Raw genomic sequence first — 8335 nt, 5'->3', positions numbered from 1 at the left:
GATTTCAAAACTAATTTTTTGTGGTTATGAATCACTCACCATAAAAATCATCTCCACAAAAGTTCAGCTCATTTGGAAACCTCTAACCCCGATAAAAATTGTCGTCATCTTTAAAAAAAAATCTAATGCATGGTCCAGAAATGTCGAGTTTTTACAATCATCTTTTGCGTAGGTTAGAGGTTTCCAAATGAACTGAACATTTGTAGATTAGTAGATCGATCATATCCACAAAAACAAATCAAGTTTGAATTCATTTTCTAGATAAAGTTTTACTTACGTAGTTATTTTAACTGAAAATAAGTATGTATATGTGTGTCTGGGGCACTTCCCCGAGCCACTCCATCTACGTACAAAACCATATCTCATTCTACCAGTTGAATTAAGGGCTAATATTTTATAGATATGATCTCCCCACCATGAATGACATACCCACAAAATTTCGGTTCATTCAAATATGTCCAACCTAATAAAATGTTATTATGAAATCGGAAAATTCTGGATCGTTAGATAAACACTCAAAATTGAACACTAGTTTTCGCAAGTTTAGACATATCTTAATAAGATGAAATTTTGTAGGCATGCTATCCATTATGAGAAGATATTATCCACAAAAGATTAGGTAGTAATTCAATTTGTACGTAGATGGAGTGACTATATTCCTCCCCTATATATATATATATATATATATATATATATATATATATTCACATGTAGCCACATTCTAGGCACAGTGAATCCGAACCATCAATATGTGGCCAATCCAACGGACATAGTCTATTTTAAATTACCAAATCGAAATAAATGAAATTTAAAAAAAAACAAATTTTACGAAACATAAAAACGAAATAAACAAAAAATCAATCGAACCTTCTTCTCCAAAATTAGATCGAGAATTTTTCTCCTCTCCAAAATTCACGAGTAGGTTCTCTCTTTCGACTGTACTTCTTTCGTTCGAGGTAATTTCTCTATGTCTCATTGCGACATCAACTTCTCTATTTAATGTCTTCGTTATTTAAATCATTTTGTTGCTATTCTTCTTGCTGTTGAGGTTCCAGTTTTCTTATCCTGCTGTTACTCTCTTCTTAAGTTGGGGTACAGGAACAAGTGGACAATTAGGTCATGGAGATAACACTTGCTCATTGCTTTATTTACTGTGTTTCTTTGTTTTTTTTATATAACACTTGTGTTTAATGGACTTGGGGTGTTTTTTTTGTGTTTTAGATACCGGAAAAGATTTTACTTGTGGAGATGGAACATTTGGGCAACTTGGGCATGGAGATTATGGTATGGTGAAGGAACCTTCATTGGTCGCTGTGACCAATCGCTGCAAAGATCCGACTCTACTCGCATACATTGCCCAAGTGTCGAGAATCGCTAGCTCTATAGCTTCTACCAGTGCCACAATTTCAGGCCAGTAGCTTCTACCAATGCCGCAAAGAAGGCAGGTATCGTCGGGAAATATGGTACCCGTTATGGTGCAAGTTTGCGAAAGCAAATTAAGAAGATGGAAGTTAGTCAGCAAGCATACTTTGCCCGCATGGAGATATCAAGCTTACCAAACAAAGTCTACAAGCATACTTTTCCCGCATGGATTTCTCGCCGCTAGTGTCTTCGTCATTGGTTAAGATTATTGATTTTAGGGTGTTTGTTATGTTGTGGTGTGAGATAGAGACAGATCTTGTGTGTTTCGATAAGTTTGAGGTCAAGTCAACGTTTTTTGATAGCTTGAAACAATGTGGGTCTTTGCTTTCTAGAAAGGATGGTAATGTAGAAGGATGTTTATATACAGTAGGTGAAGATTGTAGGACTATAGTTTGGACTTACCAACAAGACAGTGAAGATGGGATGTTGGATTCCTTCCAACCTGATGAGCAGCGTAGGAAAAAGAAGAAAGCTTCTTATACTAGGAAGCGTAGATATGTGTACAAGGCACTTGGACCTGGTTCTGAAGTGGGGTCAGCTACTATTTTGGCTTTTGGAAGCCTATTTACTTCACTGTACAAAGGTTCCAAGCTTTATATTGATATCCATGATGCTCCAAGAGACCACAGAATAAATTCTTTGTTTGGTAAGCTTGATGCTCTTACATTTGTTCCTGAGATTATAACTTTCGAACTTTATAACAAAGTTATTAGAAGAGAAGAACTCAAATATATAAAGTCTACAAGCATACTTTGCTGCAAGGTTTGCTGAGATGTTAGCTTCCTCATGTGTGTGTGAGATGTGTAACCTTGTAATTTTGCTTTTACTCATTTAAAACTTGATATAATCCTATTGAACTGCTATTGGTGGGTATTAATTGTAAGAGTTGTTTTTTGGATTATTTGACATGTGGTCAGTCATTTTACTGGTGATAGAGTTTTATATTGTTTCCTATTATTCTGAATATGGATTTGAATGCTTTAAGATTATTCAGGAGGCACATCATTTGATTTCGCCCAGTTTTTTGCCTAACATTTCGCCCAGTTCTTGTCCTTATGTGGCTCCATCTGCATATATACAAAGAACACATAGCTTCACAAGTTTCATTAACATACAGCCTGACAGGGGCAAAGATTTCTGACATAAAAAATGAACTTCACGGAAAAAATTAAAATTTCTGACAGGTTCCAAAATGAACTTCACAGAACAAAGTTCTGACATGTTCCAAAAAGAGATAAAAAGGTGAAAATTACAATTGAAATTGACGATGATGGTTTGTCGAAATAGTTTGAGTTTCATTGTAAAATTATATTAGTGGTATTAAAGAAGGGATAATTTCCAGTTTTATTGTAATGGAAAATTCTTTGTATTTCGTTGGTTTTTTTTTTGTGAACTTGCGTGCAATAGAGACTTGCATTATGTTATGTTAACTTGTCTTTCGATGTATTTCGGTTATGTATTCTGGTGTTCTCGTTGTCTTTTTTCTATTCTACTAATCTACTCTGATAGGTTTAAAAATGCTCTGACAGGTTTAAAAATGCTTTGATAAGTTTAACTTGTGTATGCTCTGACAGGTTAAAAAATGCTCTGACAGGTTTAACTTGTGTATGCTCCGAAAGGGTTAAAAATGCTCTAACAGGTTTAACTTGTGTATGCTCTGAAAGGTTTAAAAATGAGTCCTGTCTTCTGTCGAGCAATGCTCTGGCCTCTAAAGAGTACAAAGACTTGCGTTCTGTTATCTCCACAAACATTGTTATTACTCATAACAAAAAGTTATACTTGCACACAAAAAATCAATAACAACTTCATTAATATATCTAAACATAAAGGACCAGCCGTCAAGTGGTACCAAAGAATCATGCACAAAAGAGACCTTGATTTGATTTCCTATTAGTTTGACTAATTTATTTAGAATCTTCTTTGCATTGGCCCAGATCCAGACTCCCTAATTTCTACTCATATTGCACAAGATCTAAACCTGTATGACTGCGTATTGGAATCAAACCATAACCTCAAATAAAACCCATTGAAAACTATTGTAATAATCGACTACTCTCCTACTATATTGTAAGTGACTATTCTAAAATAGCTACAAGAAAACAATTGAGCTTTTCTCGATAAAACATAGATTTGTCAGTGATAAGGTAATTCAAACACGTAAATAGTATATCTTTCCTCATTAACAATCATTCATATAACTAAAAGCCTGCAACGGAAATAATTATATCTTTGATAGTCTGTACAAGATTTCAAGCTAATCTCTTGAATGGACCATTCCAAACATGATCTCCTGAGGTCCCATGATGGCTCTTCATCCCCCAACAAACTACATCTTTCAGATTTTGAAATCCCATAGTCAAAGAACTCGGGATGAGGTTCGCTTGATGACTCACCATGCCTTTGCAAGAGTCTTTTATATTCAGCATGAGCAAGATGACCAGGAAAAAAGTCTACTTTATTTCCAATGCACAACAATATCTCAAACTTCTGAATATCAATTTCAAAAACAAAATCCTGCAGAGTGGCAAGGACGATGGCTGCCAATAAAGCAATCAACCATCAGTTTCTTTACAACTTGCTGAATATCAAAATTTTACTGCAATTTTAAGCATAAGCCAACAACCTCATTCATGTCAAAAACCAACACCTAAGCTGATGACAAGTTGTCCGACTTGGGCAGCACCCCTATAGAAGAAAATCCATCCCTAAGATGAGCCATCCACATAGAAACATCAGCTGTGTAACAGTAAAGGAAGATGCTTACTACACTAGACCTCCAAGAATGCACCCCACTCTTTGGAGTTATTTCTAAACATACTCATTAACACTGTGTGGATAGGGTAAATGGGGGTTTCCAAGACTGCTAGTTCTCTTTATAACTACTTTCCATCAAATTAAAACATACCATCTCTTATAGCAGTTGGGCCATCAGCAAAAATTTCAACTACAGCCAGAGTCATGACAACATCAGGCATTTTATTCATGTTGACATCAACAAAGATGCAACCGTTTCCTCTGGGTGGACCAAGAATCGTAACACTATTTTCTGACCAAGTAACTTTTTCTCCCATCATTTCTAGAACCTCAGCAAATTTCAAATCTCCCTAAATAACAGCAGAAAAGATTTTATGAAACACGTTGGTCTCAAAGAACTCGTGGATAGATTATTATGGTCATAATTAAAATCAGTAATAACAACAAGATATAGTAATAGTATCAATATCAGTTTTCCCATGAAGGAAACATAATTGAAACAGAGAGAATGAAATGATACCTGTCTTACTGGAGATAAGATCGATCTAATTTTGGAGAAGAAGGTTTCATAGAGAAATAGATAGATCTTTTGTTTATTTCGTTTTTTAGTTTCAAAAAAAAATAATTCCCGAAATTTTGTTTATTTCGTATTGATAGAGAATTGAGATGGTCAGTAGGATTGGAATAGATCAATGGATTGGATTCACTGTGCCTAGAATGTAGCTACAGTTAATGTATACGATTAGGCTAGAGTGACACTCTTATTGTGCCACTCTTATCTCACACTTCTCCTAGTCCCTCCGATTTCATCCTCATCTAACAGCTAAAATGATTTTGCCTAAATAAAAACAAATGGGGGTATAATCGTCATTTCCTACACAAATTAGATTTTGGAAGCAAAACCCAGGCCTCTTTCTTCTTCCTCACTACCTCATTCTCTACTGACCTAACCCCCCTCTTCTTGCTATTCTCCTCAACAATGAACACGATCTGATGAAAAGAAATAGTCTTGTTGATGTTAAACCCACTACTCACCTCTAAAATCTTAGCCCCATTTTTCTACTACTTGGCCACAGCATTATCGGTTTCTAATGGTGGAAGGCAAGCAGAGAGACATCCTCACATGTACAGAAGCTCAACTGAGCGACAGAAAGCTCTGAATTCATGTCCACAAGATGGTTGCAAGGAGAATCCAAGGTCAAGTGCACCGATGGATCACTTCAGAAGTGGTTCCGTGAAGGGCTTGCAGGTAATGATACTAATTGTTTATTGTATCTTTTATATATATTAGCTTCATTTAGCCTGAACCTTTTTATACAGCAAAAGTTAGTAATTTCAGAAAATTTTCCTTGACTATATTAAAGTTGGAGGGTAAAACTTTTTCATATCTCAAGTCGATGGTCTGAGTTGACTCCATAAACCTTAGTTGGGAATAAACTACATATATGTTGAGCAATTTAAGGTTTATTGCCCATTAGATAATACGATTTCTCATAAATGGAAAATAACTTTTAATACTCTAGTTTGGTTGTACAGTTGCTTAGATTATGCAGTTCATGGATGCGAGTATACTCTTGCCCGTTTCTATTCTCATTGAAATTGAGGTTAATGGTTTGATTGTGTGTGTGTGTGTGTTGTGTCTGATGCTCACAATCAAATAAATATTTGATCTTTTTCTTGCTTCTGTGATATGTGTTTTGGATGCCAAGTTGGGCTAGAGAATCATAAAGGAACCTCACTACACTATATTAGTGTTTACAATCTATTAAGTGGTTGTTTCTTTTTCGCAGGGCCAACATTAAGTTCTGGTATGTGCACTGAAGTGTTCCAGTTTGATGTCTCATCCTCTGCCAATCCTGGTGCTATTGTACCTGCAACACCATCAATCAATGTGTTTACTGCAAAAAAATGCTTGAGAATCTGTTTATCTAAGCAAAAGGAATAGAAGGATTCTTAACCGCCTCCCCATCCCACTTGCCGAAGTCTCACCTTAACAAGATCTTGAAAAACATGCGAGGATGTCTTCTCAAAATGGTGCATTCCATAATAACAAAATTGTTTCTTCAATGGTTGTTTCTGTGTTGGTTGATCCTAGAGAAGGTGGTGACAGAGAAGTTGATGGAGGGATCTCACCAAAGTCATTATCGCGGATTTTTGTTGTTGTGCTTATAGATAGTGTCAAGTATGTCATTTACTCATGCATGCTCCCTTTCAAAGGATCCACCTCACAATTGGTGATGACGTGAGGACAAAAAAAGAGGCACTGCAAGCTACTGATATGTTTAACTAATAGAAGCATCCGCTGTACACTTAATAATTTCTGAATCTTTCATTTTTCTCTCCCCTTTCTTCCCCAAAGAGGACGTGTTTTCTGTTTTCCTCCTTTTGTAATACCTTCTTGCTTTGAATGCATCTTATGTTTTCTTAGTTTACTCTGCGTATTATATTCATCTACGAAGTCCCATATCATCATCTACATAGTAGCTTGTTTCTTGATTAATTTTACATATATCACTTCTTCATAACGAAAATAGATGTGCTTCTGTAAGCCTCGTGTCTGATGGTAAATTATAACTGCTATGCTGAGTAGAAACTTCATAGAAACAAAAACTGAAATGGTTTGAGTTATATCCCTGGAAAATGCGTTCAGCTCAAGCTCATAAGGTTCGATATAACAACAAAATTTCGCAAGAAATAGTCAACGTTATAGTCATAAACTATGTCAGGAGTAATAGTTTATACATTAGGCCTGCATGTCAGAGTTTGTTATAGTGTTAGTGTAAGTTTGGTATGCATGTCAGAGTTTTGTTATGTTAGAGTGTGTTTTGTCGAGAATCGAATTATAAGATGGGATGCTCTAGCTAGATGAACTTGCCGAGAAACCCGAAAGCAAGTTAAATTTGTCTATCCCGCTCATTCTAGAATTTTGATGTGCAACTCCCCGAGCTTTAAGGAACTGCATAAACTTCTATTACTAAGCAATGTATAACTGCAATGTACGGCTTCTCAAAAGTTAGAAAAAAGAGCAAGATTTGCTTGCTATTCCAACACTCCCCCACTAGCACAAAAGCCCAATTTACTTGCCCACTCTTTAGTACACACGTCTGATCCCAAAAGCCTACTTCTCATCAAATTTAAAAATTCCACAAAGCTAGATTCCTCTAACATAGTCATATTGTTTGGAAGCTAAGGACCATCACAAGATGCCTTGTTAGGGCATAGGCTTCTTTTTTTTTGGCATCTTTGCCTCTCGTAAAAGCGGTATGCAATGAACTTTGTTTCTCAATTCACATTGTTTCCTTGTACTAGAAAAATGAAAGACAAAAAATACTAGGCAAATAAAAAGAGACAAATTTGATAAAAGTATAATCAATTACTTTTACATGAACAGATCCTACATTCTTCAATTCAAGCACATCCATGCCTGCTTAAATGGCTTACCAAAAAAAGGACTTCATATTCACTACAATATTATAAGAAACACGCACTCGCTAATGAGTAATAACATTAGATACATCAACTTTTACAACTGGTAGTGCTCCAGGGCTTGGAATTAATGGACGACAATTGAACACCACCAGTTTTGTCCCACGAAATATGAGCACCGCACCAATACTTCAAATACCAATTGAGACCAGTCGCAATTTCAACTGAGGTGGTGCCCTTGATCCTGCTGGAAGTTATAAAATCAGAAAATTCTATTAAACACCTCACCAAGAACAAACAAAAAAACTGAAGTATCAATAGCCTATAACCAATAAGGAAGCAACAGTTCGAACGCTAACCACGGCGTTTGCAACTTGACAGGAAGAGCACAAGCCAGTAGACCACTTCGAGCGTCCAAACACTTTCATGTCTAGCTGAAAAAAATGAAATGAATGAGTTCCAAATTAGAAAAGACGTTCGGCAATGAGCAAGAACCCTTAATATCTAGCAAAAAACTACAAACTCAAATTCGGGTAAATATATGGGGAAAAAATGAAGAAGAGTTGATCAGAATTAGGATATAATGGTTTAGCCATGAGTTAAATAATTTTTTCCAAGAGGTAAAGAACAAAATCAAAAGAAAGGAAGATGAAGGAACTTTTGGTTGAAAGCTGAGGCAAATGAGCGAACTGCATATTCCTAGATAGTTCAAAGAACACGGCTGTAGGGTAAG

The 8335-nt window shown here is 35.9% G+C and overlaps 1 pseudogene; it reads left to right on the top strand.

Annotated features, from left to right (window-relative positions):
• The first annotated feature begins 1587 nt into the window (after positions 1-1587).
• Positions 1588-2193, top strand: LOC147491897 (O-fucosyltransferase 30 pseudogene; annotated as a pseudogene).
• Positions 2194-8335: the final 6142 nt, after the last annotated feature.

The sequence above is a fragment of the Coptis chinensis genome, chromosome 6, assembly GCF_015680905.1.
Source record: "Coptis chinensis isolate HL-2020 chromosome 6, ASM1568090v1, whole genome shotgun sequence".
Lineage (NCBI taxonomy): Eukaryota > Viridiplantae > Streptophyta > Magnoliopsida > Ranunculales > Ranunculaceae > Coptis > Coptis chinensis.
The sequence above is the reverse complement of the archived record's forward strand: the minus strand, read 5'-3'. Positions and strand labels throughout refer to the sequence as shown.